The 18,406-nt window shown below is 42.2% G+C and overlaps 1 protein-coding gene and 1 pseudogene across 2 annotated transcripts in view; one reads left to right on the top strand and one right to left on the bottom strand.

Annotated features, from left to right (window-relative positions):
• The window catches only part of LOC138051265 (uncharacterized), a 290,582-nt gene that overhangs the window by 211,601 nt on the left and 60,575 nt on the right, over window positions 1–18,406 (top strand). The window lies entirely within an intron of this gene.
• Window positions 229–1,085, bottom strand: LOC138050808 (52 kDa repressor of the inhibitor of the protein kinase-like; annotated as a pseudogene).

Below are 18,406 nucleotides of genomic sequence, written 5' to 3'. Positions count from 1 at the left end.
CTTCAAAATTGATTTTTTTTGGCAAAGAGAATGCTTTACGTATGTATTTTACAATGTAGAGAATAACAATGCCAATGTCACTATTTAAAAATAACAAAAATAGAAATAAAGTTGTAAATCCGTATTGTTCACTCGGCTGGCTGCTGATCATCACGATCTTTCAGAAGTGTGCCAAGCTCAAGCCTCCTTGGGTGCATCTTGGCAAACAGATCAACTACTATGTCCAGATCAATGTCTGTCAGATAGTGGATGTGCATAAGGGCCAGAGAAGAGAGCCTCTCTTGTGTCATACTGGCTCTGTTAAAAGTGTGTAGCCGTCTAAGAGCACTTGCGCTTCGTTCGCATTCACAGCTAGTGGCTGGGATGGTACAGCAAATCTTTAGCAGGACGTAAAGATTGGGATACATGTCTTCATCACACTCCTTCAAGGCTTTCGCAGCGGTGCTGGGTCTCTCCTCGTTTGGTTTTGAGCTGTATCTAAATTAAGAAACAAATTTGATTACAAATTGTACACCAGTACAAATTAAGTATTGCACGTACTAAGAATACATTTCTACCTGATCTTCCAGCGAAGCAGTTCTTGGTCTAATAACTCAGCGGACGGAAGATCATCTTTGTATACCTCGATGAGGTCATCCACGTTCGGAAGATCTCTCTCACACAGGACTGAAGGCACCAGACCAAGAAGACTAGATGCCAGTATAGACAAATCTGTTTATAGGAAAAGAATAACAATTGACACCCTTTAAATCCGACATGAATTAAAGACTTAAAAAAAGAAACGTTAATGTTATTGCTCCTTTTACCACAAAAACCTGAACAGCAATGTGTAAAATTTTACTCAAAGAGACAACAGTTATACCTTTCAACTCATTACCAGAAAACTGCCCATCCAGTTGGACGTTGATGTGGTTAATTAGTGGCATAGCCACGTTCCTTCGATAATACTCCTCAGGATTGGTAGCTGGGGCGTTCTCACGATTGGTCTGGCGCCCCACAGCTCTTGGCATAGAAGGCTGAACATTTAGAGCAGAAGATTTGGCTGCGGCCTTTCTCTTTCTGTCTTCTTGCTCTTTTCGGCCCATTTCTCGTGAACTACGTGGAAAAAACTGTCGCAAAACTGAGAAAGATTGTGGCCGCAGTGTCGCTGAGTAGTTTTCCGTACAACGGCTAAACAATTCTTTTGTGCTGCATGTAACATGCAACCGGGAAACAATTTTTTCCTAGACATGGCCGAAATAAAAGTTGAAATAGTCATCTATTGACTAAATATTGTTAAAATCTCCGTCCCGGGCTACTGATCAAACATGGAATCTTTTTTGGTATATTTATTTAATTTTTACTATGCAATCAGTGAATTGGGGGGGGGGGGGGGTGCGCACCCATCGCACCCGCCCCCCCCACCCCTCCCTACGGGCCTGACTAGAAAAAGAACAAAGAGAGGTTTGAAAACATTTTGCGTGATTTCTGGAAGTCACTTGAACTACTCTGGATCCACCCCTGAGACGAGCACAGGAATGCGTTTTGCTCCATTGGAAAACATTTCCGTGTGAAACATTCTTGTGTGCCCAATGATCTTACTAAGAATTTTACAATCTTAAAAAAGTGCAGGAACAAGTCTGATTGTCTCATTTATAAAATGTACAGTTAGACTCAATTCGTACGAAAGTTTTGTAATCATTTTTTATTGTTATTCTTGCATGTTTTTTAACACCCCCTTTTTACATTTTCATACTTTACATACTTTTTCTTCTTTGTTTTATAATCATACTTATGCGAAATTGTTTTATTCTCATTTATAAGCTTGATAATAACCGAATTTCGGTTGAAATATCGCGCGCTTTAACCGTTAGTTTTGACTTCAGCTTCCACATTATCGCAAACAGGAGATACCACCGCTGCGGGTTTTTGTCAAAAGGCAGGACATCGATTAGTACACTGTGCACACGTGCACATCATTATCATAATTATGCTCAAAAGCCTTTTCAACCTTTATCCAATAGGGAGCACCCCAGAGCTTTAGCAACGACAACGGCGACATCAACGAGAACGTCAGAAATTTGCATATTTAGTGCCAAAGACAATAGCTTTGCAAGCTTTGCACGTGCATTTTTCATTTTTGTCCATTTCTTTGCCGTCGTCAGCAAAACAACAACGTGAATGACCAAATTTGAGGTTCTCTGAAGGACGTCAGCATTTGAAGATAAATTTTCATTTTAACTCCTAAATAAAGCACCGCTTATAACGTTTTCATTCCTGAGGGATTGCCATACCTTTCTCACATTAACAAAACTTGGAATAGTCGTGAAGTGATTACAATAATGAGAATTTCTGTTTTGAGATCACGTTCTCGTTCCCGTATCCGTCGTCGTTGCTAAAGCTCCCTAATGACTTGCCTCTGCTCCTTTTTGTCTGTTTTTTTTGTGCAGAGTTCTTTAGGTATTTGGTGTAACATTAGGGACTCCTTTGTAGTGCCTCCTTGTCATCAATTACAAAGTGAGCCCTCAGCAGTGCCAATAGCCCTTATCGGAGTTATCAGCGGTTTTGCCACATGAACGAGGCCAAGGTGTCATTTTGAATTGAATTGACCCTTAAGGCCGGGACACACTAGGCGACAAGTCGCAGCGGCAGGTCTCTGCGACAAGTTGCTCCGTATTTACTACTTGCAAAACTCGTCGCTGCGACACCACGCCTGTTCGGTGCACAGGCGAATGAAAGGGAATGTGAACTAGTTTTCTAATTCAATATGGAGGACCATATGACGCTCTCTCGTTGGTTCATTTATATTTTGTCGCAGCGACTTGTTGCCGCAAGTGTACACACCATGCGACAAAACTGCTTTCGCTAATTTTGTCGCTGCGATAAGTCGCACGAATTCAAACTGGTTTGAATTCGTGCGACTGATCGCGGCGACAAAATTCTGCCGCAACGACAATGATTTTCATAACATTAAGCGTGTCACACAAGGCGAATTGTTGCGGAGACTTGTCCCCGCGACGGGCAGCAGCAACTTATCGCCTTGTGTGTCAGACTCTTTTGAATGTAGTTTTAAACAAAAGAAAATGTGCCTGCAGGCTCGACTTCAATAAGGACTATTGATTTTCAATATAAAAGGGAGAGTATGATGTCTTGCGTTGTGTTTAAGGTTGACAGTGAGGAGCTTTACTTTCTTCAATATACTTCCGTGCCCACCTTTAAATCCATTTTTGTTGCAGAAGACATAGTCATTATCTGTCGCATACGTTACCATACATTTAACGCATGGTCCCGAGGGAAACAGTTAGTTTTGTTTTCCCGAGACTCGAGGGAAAACAAAACTAACTAGTTTCCCGAGGAACCAGACATGAGTGCTTTGTTGTATATTTAGACTTTTCCGTCAACAACCGCAGCAAAACATCCGGAGCGTGCAACAACTGTGGAATCCGTAACTTACAGTACGGACCGAGAAAAAGAGGCTGGTAAGATATTTATTATATCTATGAGATTAATCCGGTGCGCGGGCAAGGAAACTAGTCGAAGTCAAGAGGAAAATTCAACTGCCACAAAGATCAAAGACTGCCGTGTCAAAATCCGAAAGCCTAAAATTTCATGGCTGTTTGAGATAGTTGTTTGCAAGACTCAAACAGTTTCAAAAGTTTATGTAACAGACACGACATGAAAAGCTAGTTAAATAGTGTTTTATTGAAAATCTAAATTCAACGGGTTGTACAGTGGGCCGTACGTACTGTGGAATATGGCCCGCTAAGTTAGCCAATCACAGCGTGCATACTATCTGAGAGATATAATAAGGTCATTTATTCTCTGCTTTAGTTCAACGACATCCGCTAAAGCAGAGAACAAATGACTGTATCATCAAAGGCCGTTAGACTTTTGATTTTACAGGTTTGATGATAAAGGCTTTTTATATCAGAGATATCAACACGATCATTTAGCACCTGCCGGTTGTCAACGACGCCTACGCTTGGAACTCGTATCTGTACACCTTATTCCAAAATGGCCGGCATTTTAGTGTTCTTTTGTTTGATTACAAATTGGCCCTTTTCTTTTAAATTTTACGTTTAAATGGCCAATTTGCAAAGAAGCAAAAGAATACTAAGATGACGGTTATGTATGTTTCCGCCAATGGAAGCAGTAGCATATGAGGCATATAACTTGCAACTCTTTTCGTTGGAACAAAGCTGGGAAAATAAGGAAACCAATTTTATGCCCAAATATGGACAAAAATAAGGTCGAAGGTGCACGCGCGGGAAAATGCGCGAGCTACGTTACATCTAAAGAAGGGAATTTTTAAACTCAAAAAACTCCAGCTCTGAACCAGAGTTAAACGCTTAAGGGTCATGAGCATCTGCTGTGAAAGATAGCAACAGTTATTGACGAGTATGATTTTTCCTTTTTTGTCATGGATTTTGTTTTGACTTTGTCATGGTCCCTGCAAGGTCAGAGCAGAGTCGATGTAGTATGCTGAAAAAGCTTGAAACCTTAAATTTAATTTATTTTTTTCTTAAAACGTCTACTCACATACCATGCACTATAGTCCGGTGCGATCCTTCCGTTACTTAATGGATCTTGATTTTTTTTTTCTCAGTACATATCCTCTTCTTTAGTTTTCCAAAGCTTCCTGAAACTAAGCTTTTTTTTTTTCTGGCAGAAAATGTTCGGGTCCGGCAAAAAGTTATAACATTTACTAAGTTGTCAGCAGGATGCTGGGTATATTTTAGTCAATGTTTCGAGGTCATAATTATTTAGTCCTATCCTGAAAAGTAACTTCAAGTAAAAGGAGTATAGACCTGAAGGTACAGAAATCACAGGAGAAAACTGTTACAGTCAAGACAGTCTAAAGTATTTTCAAAGAAAGTGTTTCTATCCGAAAGAAATAAGTTTTAGAATCGACTTCTTTGGTTTACAAATTTCGCGAGCTCCGTGATCTTGAATAATTGTGACTTGTTGCCCCATTGTTATTAGACAAAAGCTTTTTGTGTCAGAGCAATAGGGCAACCGTAACACGTAACAATCATTGAAGATGGCTGCGACCACGAAATTTGAAAGTGAAAATAAGCGATTTTAAAATTCATTTTTCTCTGTATAAACACTGTTTTAAAAAAAAAAATCGAACAAATTTGTTTGTTAACATAATTTCGTTCTGTTTTAGCTTATAATTATTCTGTAGCAAGAGTGGGGGTTCCCTATAAAACCTCAATTTTACGATTTCACGTCGTTGTTATGAAGACTACCGCTTAAGTTGTGCAGGCGTTGCCGTAACCGTTCTGGTTTCTTTAAACTACTTCGTCGTTTATAGTTGACATTATTTTATCGCGCTATTTTGCTTATAGAGTGTTTTCACGTGACGTCACGGCGGCCATGTTGGTGTCCCCAACTAATCCTCCAGGAATTGAGCTCCATTATCATGCAAGCTTTTTCTTTTGTTTTCGGTGGAAAAACACGTGAGTGAAAACACTCTATTAGGGTTAAAGAAACTCTTTAATTTCCCTGGAACTCAATTTAACTGATTTAGTAAATTTCCTGTCACATCACATAACGCTACTACTGCCCACTGCTTTCTAATCTCGTTCTTGTTAAAGGAATAAATTAGAAAACTGAACTGTACTATCACTGTGTTTTTCTTTGTTAAATAAAGATTATTGTATGATATGGCATGGCAAATGTATTTAAGTCTCGCCTTTACAGAGGTGCCTCTTCGCAGTCTTGAACGTCAGGACTCCAGGTTTTTCCCGACCGAGTGTTTACGATCTTGTCCTTTGTCCGTCTCTGTATTCTTCGCTGCATTCGGGGAGCACCCTCCGGTTCCTAAAGATGGCTATTTTGGCTCTATATAGCTCCAGGGATCTCCTACTGGCAGCAAACGATAGGAAGATGAACAGACCTGTGAACAAGGAACAAATAAAACCACTAAATTCAGTGGACGAACGAAATGCCAAGAACTGTTACACCTGAATGTTTACTACTTGAAAACCATAGCCTCTTAGATTTAACGGTAGAATTCTGTATGCACACTTCAAGTGTAATGTCATTTGAGCCGACTGTCTACCTCAAAGCGGGATGGACAACCCTAAACTTGAGATAAGGCAGTTGGCCTGAGCCCACCGCTTAAAACTTTGGGGTGGTATGTAACAACCTTAATATTTTACTGAAGCTGCGATTGGACTGGCAAGCGAGGTTAGATTATTTATTGCTCAAAATCTTAGAAGGAGAACCAATCTGTGACACGCTTCACGGTTTAAGCACTGGTTGTTGATAACGATGATGATCAGACACTTTTGAAGCTTGGACAGAACGGCTCGTCTTATAATAAAGCAAAGATCGAAGCTTTCAGTAAGATCAAGTCATACCCCGAAAGGAGTATCCTTTTAGCATGCACACTGGTGACCATATCATACAATGAAAAGCTGTTGGATTGACGATATACTGTGGGAGGTCCAAAACTTAACATGATGTAACAAATAGAGCATACAACATGGTTGCGCGGAGATAAAAAAAAAAAATGTCTTCTCGAGTGTTGAAAAATATCTTACGAGTGAGCGCAGCGAGCGAGTGCAATATTTATCAACAAGGGAAGAGAATGTGGCCATGTAATACTCTATTTATGATATAAACACCAATGAAATACCAAAACATTTCACGAAAGGCATCGGGAAGGCACGACTTTTTTGTATGTAACCATAACAACAGCGATATTTTTACGTGTGAAGATATCATGTTTTCGCGCGAAAGCTCTCTTGGTATTTCATTGGTGTTTAATAAAAAAAATAGCAAGTAAATTACCGGACTGGTGATTATAAAGAATAAGTCTCATTTAATTAGAAGGATATAAAACGGAGCCTTGGACAGTCAAAAAATGATGACAGTTAACTTGGTTCAATTATGTTAAAAAAGATAATCTTGCAAGCTGAAAGATCCTCAAATATAGTTAGATTATAAAATTTGAGCGCGGTTTATATGAGAAAGAAGTTAATTATGGACTTTTCAAAATTGCTTTGTCTTTTCTTTTTATAGTGCCGTTAGGGAGCGACGGTTATTTAGGTGGAGGAAATTAGGGGGCTCCTCGTAGCCTCGTATGCTTTCTCCCTTCGGCTTAACAATCAACGAGCCCCACATCTTTCATGCTCCATCCCTCATCCCTCTTGATAATGAGGGGAAGTTAATTTCAGACTTTTCAAAATCACTTAGTGTTCTCTTCCCTGACAGAATTCACAGAATGGCCGTCATTTAGGGGGTGCATGGGAACAAGAGGGAGAGTATGCTCAAGTGTATCCGACCCTAAATCTTTTCACAGCCTTGTTTTCTCCCTTCGGCTTAACAATCAATGAACGTCTCATCTTACATGCTCCAGCCCTCATGATCACCCCACTTAATAGGAGAAGCCAGATTCAGATATTATAGATGCCCCTCAGGTCTTTAATCACCTCTAATTTCATTGGAGCAGCATGGAGCATGACTCTAATGCGTTTAGGGTTAGGCCCCATTGTTTCTGCTCTGTACTTTTGTGCCCCATTGTTTCCTGAATCGATGGGCGAATCTTTGCTGAAGTAATTCTTTGCATTTTGTCTCATTTACATACATGTTTGCTGACGGAAGGTATCATGCTACTCACAAGTTGACTCCAAAAGGTGAAAGAACGTGTTAAACGTTTTTAAATTTCCAATTTTAAGCCTTTTGGCTTTGATAACGTGCGAGTTATTGTAGGTTTATAGGGAGTTTAAGCATGCGACGTTTTTGAGCCTCGGACGGCAACCGGAAGCGAGCTGGTTTCCTTTTCAACTAAGACTCTTTCCTCGATTAGAGATGATTAGGTTGAAAATCTGGGAGACACTACTGTCCTGGCATGCAAAATGATCATTTCCGGTTGCCGTCCGCGGCTCAAAAACGTCGCATGCTTAAACTCCCTCATAAGCCCATACATGCTTTGTAAAATTTCGAACTTTCGAAGCGGAATTACTCAGACATTACACTGACATTATTTGGTAAATGGCGCTTAAAGTTTCAGAGATAGCTCATTATGCAATAAATTTTCAAATTTCAGTGCTAGTTTTAGATTAGAAAACGATGCAAATTAGGAGAAAAATATGAACAAATATTTCCCTTTTGCGAGAGCCATATTGTAAGAGCTGCATGCGTCCTCCCCCAAGACCCTATTGTAGGCTGATGTTATAACTGTGTCATGACAGGATAAGCAAAAAAGGTACAAACAATAAAGGAAATAAAACAAAGAAAGAGCACAATACCTTAAAGGCTGTTTAGAAGGACATACGGGTTACACAGAAATGACAAGGCTTGAACGTTGGCAGCGATTCCAAGAATCCATGTCACTCCCATGACTGACGTCATTTTAACGCAAATCAAGGCTACTTCGGTGCTATTCCTCTGCTGGGTCACTTTCGGTGTTCTCTGGAAATAAGACGAGTTGGCAATTTTTGCCAGTTTGCTGTTGGTTACGAATCAAGGAAGGGTTTTAAAGGCTATATTACGCGAGGCCTTATGCATCCCATGGCGCAAAAAGGACTGATGATGATGATGATGATGATGATTACGCAAATTCCTCTGCATGCAAATTGTGATTTTTTTTTAAAATGGTTAAAATGGAATTTGTGAATGTTTCAGCAATCCTCTTATTTTTGCAACTATTAGAGCTATCCCTTATTGTTTTGCACTCAGAAACAAAGGCTTCCATTTAGTATAGCATGCAGTTAACTTATAATTCACTGATGAGCTGCATTCCGAAAATCAGTTGGCCTTTCAGCAGTCAGACAGTTAATTTATTGGTGATTATTGGCATGTGGCTAAGTATTCCCGTTTTATAGTTTTCAATGAGGCACTCAGCTGTCCGTCTGTCGGTCACAGCCTTGTAGCGCTAGCATAAGACTCGTTTATGTGTGGTTAGGCAGCGATCATCCCTCAGTAGTCGAGGTGAGGATCGATGTTTACTCATTTGGCGAGTGTGCCATCCTAAATTGAAGCCCTCAGAGATTAACCATTTAGCCAGTACATCGATCCCAATGCTATACAAAAATCCGATAAATCCGTATGTAATAGCTGAGTCTTACCTTCCTTGTTTTTACAATGTGCAACACGGTATGCACCAATGCAAATGTATTAAAGAGCATTATCAATGCAATTGGCGCAACAAAGAAATAAAGAACAGCGTTGGGTTTGGATATGAAACAGTATGCCTCTCCGTCTCCTGTTAATCAAAAGATGAAAAATAACAATAAGGCATGAGAATCTATGCGAGAATCATCATCGCAGTTGTTCCGGTCAAGCTTTGATTTTTTTTATTTTATTTTTTTTTCGTGCAGTTGCTCAAGGTACTGGCGATGAGAGCGATGATCATTCTCGTCAGAAGTTGATAACCCAGAACGAGTATCGATCTCTCTCATTTGGCCTTGACCGATCAGTTAACGCAAGAGATGTCTTGGTTTACGTCATTATCTAAATTTAGAATCTAGGTCCTTCCAAATAATGCCCAATCTGATTGCCCTAATGATTGCGACTTTCCTGACTGGTCCGCAACCAATTGAGTAGCTTCACGAGGGATTACACGTGCTAAGTGCAAAATCGTGCGCGGAACACAATCCCGCTACGTTTTCTTCCCGCAATTTGTTTAGGTAATCACATGAGGCCGAGTACTATTCAGGATTAATTGCACGAGTGTTTTGGAAATTTCCAAAATTTCCAAAACACAAGTGCAATTAATCCTTAGTAGTACGAGGACTCATGCGATTACTTGTTTATCAATAAAGGGCAAAATTACTCTTGATTACCAAAATTTCCCTCGATTACCAAAAATGCCCTCTGTCTCAGCCAATCAGCGCTCAGTAATTTTGCCCTTTATTGATAAAGCACATAATCGTGCGACAAAATCATTAAAGTTGAGGTTTTAATGACAACTTGAGCGTCCAAATGTGAAACTTTTATTCTCTATTTTTTCTCTAAAGCGCTCGTACCAATTTGTTTTTAGGATACTTCGCCCATATTTTACAATGCGAACGAGATGGTCAAACCGCGAGACACTTAGAATAGTGCAAAGTTATATTTTGAGGTGACGTTTTCGTGGACGTCGCGGTCGTAGATCTTCAACTCCCTAAGACCTAGCAGTAGCCGTTCTAAAACTAGACAATACCGTAAACTGATGGGCCGCCTTCCATCGCAGAACGAGACTTCTGGGTTATAAAATTACGTTCTCGTTTAGAGTCAAGAGAACCGCAATTCCATATACCGGTAAAGAAGACAATATAAAGTTGAATCAGAGATAAATTGAATCATATTTGACGGTGGAAACATTTATAACCTACAGATGAAGTAGTAGCCTTTCTGACAAGAAACAAAAGAATGGGAAGCAGAGTTTTTAGTAGGAGCGATACTCACCGTTACGTCACCTATTGTCATTAATGTGCCAACCAGAGATCTATTGGCTGTCGAAACAAAGGTTCTTTTGTTATGTGGTTGGCAAAATTTAAAAAGAATTGTTTATTAACAGTGAACATCAAACTTTTTTTTCCTTCAAACTTTGAAAGTGTGATTGCTTAATGCTTGACTGGCAAGATTTTGAGCTTTGATTTTTATCCAGGGCTGTTTACTTGAAGTGAAGTTTTGGATTCCACGGTCCGCCATTACCTACGTTCCAAACTGACCGATTGAATCTCAAAAGTTTGGATCTAAGGTAAAGTGACGTCATTGACTCACTACCTTAAAATTTCAGCGTGTAAACGCAGCTTATTATATTATGCAAAACAAGAGCTTAAAAGTCTGAAAGCCTGAAACTCCCGTGTTGCACAATAATGCAGCCGCGTTGTAGAGCTGAATTTCAGAGTACCAACGACTAATCCCAATTTAAGAGTGTGAATTGATCTCGGAGAATTCGCATGTATTTCAGCGCCTTAATTTACTGAAGCCCTTACCATTCCTGTGCATCGTTTCTCTTTTTTTTTTTTGCTTTGTAGATGTGTACCACATAATCAACGATCATATTCCCTTGGATTTCAGTTCATTTTCCAGCGCTCGCTTGGTCTTCTGCCAGCACTTCTTCTGTTGGGATGGATGTTTGATGTAAATTGCCTGTGGAAAGCGCGGTCGATGCCAAATATATGACATCTGGAAACTCTCACTGATAATAACCTTGTTTGGATGCACCATGAAAGGTGAAATGTATATTCAAAAATTGATTTCATATGAACTTGTTAAGTCATAGCCCGATCGAATTGCACAGTTGGTTAAGGTCGCGGGTTTAACCTCGGCTGGACCAATATTCAGGGCCTTTAAATAACAAATGCTACCACTGCCAGTGCCACTACCACTACCACTACTACTAGTACCGCCACCACTTCCACTGTCGCTTCCACTACTGTTCCCACCACTGCCACTACCCTAATCCTAACACCCTAACCACCTCTACCACAACCTATACCACAACCACCACTAACAGTAGGACCTGCAATAGACCATATTTGTATTCTCAGTATTGGACTGGAACTGTTGTAGCTTACAATGGAGGCCAATGCGGGGGAATATATTAAAAAGTATTTGCATTTGAAAGGATTTCCCCGCATCACCCTCTATTACAAGATAGCTCCAGTCCAATACTGAGAATACGAATATGGTCTATATATTGCACCGGAGCAAACACGTTGATGCTCTTGAATATCATCATTTCAGCTGCTTTTTACTTCTCTCTTGTCACTGTTAGGTGGTGCCATATTAGTGTTTTGATAATCAAAACAAGCTCTATCAGTACTTCATAATTTGCTCGTAATATTACGTACCCTAGCTGGACGGTGTTGTAATTTTCGTAGAATGTCACTCAGTTGTAATGGATCACTCAAGCCATCCTAGACGAGGTCACAGTGGTCGAAATGCGATCGAATCAAGGCTGTATAAGTTGGTATTGCAGTGGATACAGAGATGAGGGACCTAAGAGCCCTCTGCGTACCTAATGCCGAAGATTCCTCTCTACACACTTCGCTAATGTGGTTGGACCAAGAAAACATATTGGCAGTAATCACACCTAATGACTTTGCATGCTCAACTCTGCTCACTGTTTGGTTCAATTTCTAATCATTCATAAGTTAGCCATGATTCTAGCAAGCAAGAAGCCCTTGATTATTTGCTTTGGGCCAGCAGTAGAGACTTGTAATTCAAAATTTTAGCTTGTTGGAGTGATTTCGTTCCTTGTTCTGGAAAATAACGAGAAACAATTAATAACTTCTTTTTCTTTTTCTCTCCGTTGTCTCCATAGCTCTCAACGTGCTGTTTTATTTTATCTCCTACTGGTAGTCAAGTTATGATGAAGACCAAACCAATACCACCGCGGAGGTCGAACAAGGCACTACTAACGAAGATTTGGACCAAAAGTCTCTAGAAAGTCAGTTGTAAAAGGCTGCCAGAACAGTTGAGGTCTTGCAATGTACAGTCCTCGCGAGAGGAAGTTTCCTCGAGTTCTCACGTGTTCTACCCGGTCAAAAAGAATACCAGGAACGGGCGTAGGCTGGTAGTCACATTCTTTCTGAGCTACTGTTGAAGGGATCGATTTTTAGTTAATTAGGTCTCGTAAACCCAAAACCAATGTAACTTCTCTGACAAACCGCAACAGGCGGAAAAAGCACGATGCCACTTGCTCTGTAAGCCGCTAATGTTTTGGCTGTGGTCCAAATTGATTGAAAAAGTAGCACGATATTTTTAGGTTTCCTTTTAAAGTGTCCAGTCATGCATGACAGAAGGAATACAAGGCGAATAATGAAGTGATGTGCTCATTAATTAATGGACGCTCGAACACTTTTTTTTTGACCAACTATTATTTGTGTAGTTCACTGGAAATGAAAAATTAACTAATACTTTTAATTTTAGCCCTTGCATGTCCAAACTGATTTTAGGTGTTACATATTTTGTTCGCAAACAATTCGCACGAGCTGTCAGGCACATTCTGTTTTCTTAAATGTGGAAAATTCAAACCAGCTGGAGTGTCGAAGTTTATTATACTTCATTTCTTTTGTTCTAAATTTGTTTGACTTCTCCCGATTCAGGGTTGTTAGCCAGACCACAAATGAGCAAGGCAGGATAACGTAAATTTTAAAAAAGAGAGAAACGGTCATTTGTTTCTCAGGGAAGGTCAAAAGTGCACAAAAAACAATTGAATAGAGAACTACGTGATGTGGATGTATCATCATTTCCTTGTTACTAAATCTTGTGTAATTACAATTTGATGGAAGTCCGTTGACTCATGCATTAGAAGCGGCAAGCGCCTCTCAATAAAATATTATCCGGTGATGCAATAGAGCGTGACCCCAAATAAAACAACAAGACTCCTTCTTGGTACTTTCCTTTTCCACAGTTGTGGTTACACACACCTTGGGTCCGGGGCCTTCCGGAGGGTAAATGAATTAGGTTTGGATAAGCTCAGGTTTCGTGTTACCATTGGGATGCGGTTACACAGTAAATGACTCCCCTCGGGGTAAAATATAATTAGATGTGAGTTCACAGACGTTTCAAATTATAAACAGAGAAACAGAAAGATTATAACTTAATCAACTTCGTAACCAACAGTCTGAAGGGCAAACTCACAAAAGAAAGAAAATACTCACAGTAATCGTGACATTAGCCAAGCTTATCAGAGGTCAACTCAGAGCATTGCAATTAGCTACGTTCTGCTTTATGATTGGCCAAGCCACCTCAGGGAGCAGATAAATGGTGCTTTTCAGTTCAGGAACTGCCATGGGAAGTTCTTTTTGTTCTTTCTGATGTTTGAACGCTATTTACAAGTGGACGAAAACAAAATATTTCTCATTGGCTTCTTTTGTTCGTCCACCAGAAGTCGTACATTTCTCTATTGTTATTGGTGTCCCTAGAGGTTGGTTGAGTTGTTTCATGTTCTACATCTACATTTCCCAGCATTTGGAGAAGTCCTATTTACTTGTGGCTGTTTTTGCTTAGGAGGCCTCGTACACGACAAGCCCTTTTAGAGACCTTACGCCAAGCCGGCGACTTCTGCTGGAAAGAACATAGTCACAGAGGACAGCCACAACACCGCGGAAACTTCATCCCCTACTCAGTGCTTTAAGACACAATCTCCTTTGTTCTTTTTTAAAATGCAGTTTTATGCAATCTCCAAACCCAAAAGACTAAGCAACTTGGTCCGATCAACTCGGACAGAGAGAGTAAGTAACGCAATGGACCGAATGCATAAATGGCGGCCAAAAATGTATTCTTAATTTTCACGTGACATCACCAAAATTAAAAAATATGTAATCGTCAATCTTTTTGAGATTTTAGTTTAGTCAGTTATGAGAACAAGCGAAGATTTATCTTTTCACAAGTCTTCAGTTTGATAGGGTTTTTCGTCTTGTGATGAAGATAGGTTTTCACTCACTCACTCACTCACCAGAGAGTCTTAAACACCTCAGTAACTAAGTGAGTGAGTGAATGAGCAAGAAAGAAAGTAATTAAAACTTTATTCACACACCCTTGCCCCGTCAACTTAATAATTATCCCTAAAAGCTGGACTCCTTCCACACCTAGTGCTACTTGTGCGGATGGACTCCTTCCACACCTAGTGCTACTTGTGCGGATGGACTCCATCCACACTTAGTACCACTTGTGTGGATGGACTCCTTCCACACTTAGTACTACTTGTGTGGGTGGACTCCTTCCACACTTAGTACTACCTGTGTGGATGGACTCCTTCCACACTTAGTACTACCTGTGTGGATGGACTCCTTCCACACTTAGTACTACCTGTGTGGATGGACTCCTTCCACACTTAGTACTACCTGTGTGGATGGACTCCTTCCACACTTAGTACTACCTGTGTGGATGGACTCCTTCCACACTTAGTACTACCTGTGCGGATGGACCCCCTCCACACCTAGTACTACTTGTGCGGATGGACTCCTTCCACACCTAGTACTACTTGTGCGGATGGACCCCCTCCACACCTAGTACTACTTGTGCGGATGGACCCCCTCCACACCTAGTACTACTTGTGCGGATGGACCCCCTCCACACCTAGTACTACCTGTGTGGATGGACTCCTTCCACACTTAGTACTACCTGTGTGGATGGACTCCTTCCACACTTAGTACTACCTGTGTGGATGGACTCCTTCCACACTTAGTACTACCTGTGTGGATGGACTCCTTCCACACTTAGTACTACCTGTGTGGATGGACTCCTTCCACACTTAGTACTACCTGTGTGGATGGACTCCTTCCACACTTAGTACTACCTGTGTGGATGGACTCCTTCCACACTTAGTACTACCTGTGTGGATGGACTCCTTCCACACTTAGTACTACCTGTGTGGATGGACTCCTTCCACACTTAGTACTACCTGTGTGGATGGACTCCTTCCACACTTAGTACTACCTGTGTGGATGGACTCCTTCCACACTTAGTACTACCTGTGTGGATGGACTCCTTCCACACTTAGTGCTACTTGTGCGGATGGACTCCTTCCACACCTAGTGCTACTTGTGCGGATGGACTCCTTCCACACTTAGTGCTACTTGTGCGGATGGACTCCTTCCACACCTAGTGCTACTTGTGCGGATGGACTCCTTCCACACCTAGTGCTACTTGTGCGGATGGACTCCTTCCACACCTAGTGCTACTTGTGCGGATGGACTCCTTCCACACCTAGTGCTACTTGTGCGGATGGACTCCTTCCACACCTAGTGCTACTTGTGCGGATGGACCCCCTCCACACCTAGTGCTACTTGTGCGGATGGACCCCCTCCACACCTAGTGCTACTTGTGCGGATGGACCCCCTCCACACCTAGTGCTACTTGTGCGGATGGACCCCCTCCACACTTAGTACTACTTGTGTGGATGGACTCCTTCCACACTTAGTACTAAGTGTGGAAGGAGTCCATCCACACTTAGTACCACTTGTGTGGATGGACTCCTTCCACACTTAGTACTACCTGTGTGGATGGACTCCTTCCACACTTAGTACTACCTGTGTGGATGGACTCCTTCCACACTTAGTACTACCTGTGTGGATGGACTCCTTCCACACGTAGTACTTCCTGTGAGGATGGACTCCTTCCACACTTAGTGCTACTTGTGCGGATGGACTCCTTCCACACTTAGTGCTACTTGTGCGGATGGACTCCTTCCACACCTAGTGCTACTTGTGCGGATGGACTCCTTCCACACCTAGTGCTACTTGTGCGGATGGACTCCTTCCACACCTAGTGCTACTTGTGCGGATGGACTCCTTCCACACCTAGTACTACTTGTGCGGATGGACTCCTTCCACACCTAGTGCTACTTGTGCGGATGGACTCCTTCCACACCTAGTACTACTTGTGCGGATGGACCCCCTCCACACCTAGTACTACTTGTGCGGATGGACCCCCTCCACACTTAGTACTACCTGTGTGGATGGACTCCTTCCACACTTAGTACTACCTGTGTGGATGGACTCCTTCCACACTTAGTACTACCTGTGTGGATGGACTCCTTCCACACTTAGTACTACCTGTGTGGATGGACTCCTTCCACACTTAGTACTACCTGTGTGGATGGACTCCTTCCACACTTAGTACTACCTGTGTGGATGGACTCCTTCCACACTTAGTACTACCTGTGTGGATGGACTCCTTCCACACTTAGTACTACCTGTGTGGATGGACTCCTTCCACACTTAGTACTACCTGTGTGGATGGACTCCTTCCACACTTAGTACTACCTGTGTGGATGGACTCCTTCCACACTTAGTACTACCTGTGTGGATGGACTCCTTCCACACTTAGTGCTACTTGTGCGGATGGACTCCTTCCACACCTAGTGCTACTTGTGCGGATGGACACCATCCACACTTAGTACTACCTGTGTGGATGGACTCCTTCCACACTTAGTACTACCTGTGTGGATGGACTCCTTCCACACTTAGTACTACCTGTGTGGATGGACTCCTTCCACACTTAGTACTACCTGTGTGGATGGACTCCTTCCACACTTAGTACTACCTGTGTGGATGGACGCCTTCCACACCTAGTGCTACTTGTGCGGATGGACCCCCTCCACACCTAGTGCTACTTGTGCGGATGGACTCCTTCCACACTTAGTACTACCTGTGTGGATGGACTCCTTCCACACTTAGTACTACCTGTGTGGATGGACTCCTTCCACACTTAGTACTACCTGTGTGGATGGACTCCTTCCACACTTAGTACTACCTGTGTGGATGGACTCCTTCCACACTTAGTACTACCTGTGTGGATGGACTCCTTCCACACTTAGTACTACCTGTGTGGATGGACTCCTTCCACACTTAGTACTACCTGTGTGGATGGACTCCTTCCACACTTAGTACTACCTGTGTGGATGGACTCCTTCCACACTTAGTACTACCTGTGTGGATGGACTCCTTCCACACTTAGTACTACCTGTGTGGATGGACTCCTTCCACACTTAGTACTACCTGTGTGGATGGACTCCTTCCACACTTAGTACTACCTGTGTGGATGGACTCCTTCCACACTTAGTACTACCTGTGTGGATGGACTCCTTCCACACTTAGTACTACCTGTGTGGATGGACTCCTTCCACACTTAGTACTACCTGTGTGGATGGACTCCTTCCACACTTAGTACTACCTGTGTGGATGGACTCCTTCCACACTTAGTACTACCTGTGTGGATGGACTCCTTCCACACTTAGTACTACCTGTGTGGATGGACTCCTTCCACACTTAGTACTACCTGTGTGGATGGACTCCTTCCACACTTAGTACTACCTGTGTGGATGGACTCCTTCCACACTTAGTACTACCTGTGTGGATGGACTCCTTCCACACTTAGTACTACCTGTGTGGATGGACTCCTTCCACACTTAGTACTACCTGTGTGGATGGACTCCTTCCACACTTAGTACTACCTGTGTGGATGGACTCCTTCCACACTTAGTACTACCTGTGTGGATGGACTCCTTCCACACTTAGTGCTACTTGTGCGGATGGACTCCTTCCACACCTAGTGCTACTTGTGCGGATGGACTCCATCCACACTTAGTACTACCTGTGTGGATGGACTCCTTCCACACATAGTGCTACTTGTGCGGATGGACTCCTTCCACACCTAGTGCTACTTGTGCGGATGGACTCCTTCCACACCTAGTGCTCCTTGTGCGGATGGACTCCTTCCACACTTAGTACTACCTGTGTGGATGGACTCCTTCCACACTTAGTACTACCTGTGTGGATGGACTCCTTCCACACTTAGTACTACCTGTGTGGATGGACTCCTTCCACACTTAGTACTACCTGTGTGGATGGACTCCTTCCACACTTAGTGCTACTTGTGCGGATGGACTCCTTCCACACCTAGTGCTACTTGTGTGGATGGACTCCTTCCACACTTAGTACTAAGTGTGGATGGACTCCATCCACACTTAGTA

This window comes from Montipora capricornis, chromosome 6, assembly GCF_036669925.1.
Source record: "Montipora capricornis isolate CH-2021 chromosome 6, ASM3666992v2, whole genome shotgun sequence".
Lineage (NCBI taxonomy): Eukaryota > Metazoa > Cnidaria > Anthozoa > Scleractinia > Acroporidae > Montipora > Montipora capricornis.
The sequence above is the reverse complement of the archived record's forward strand: the minus strand, read 5'-3'. Positions and strand labels throughout refer to the sequence as shown.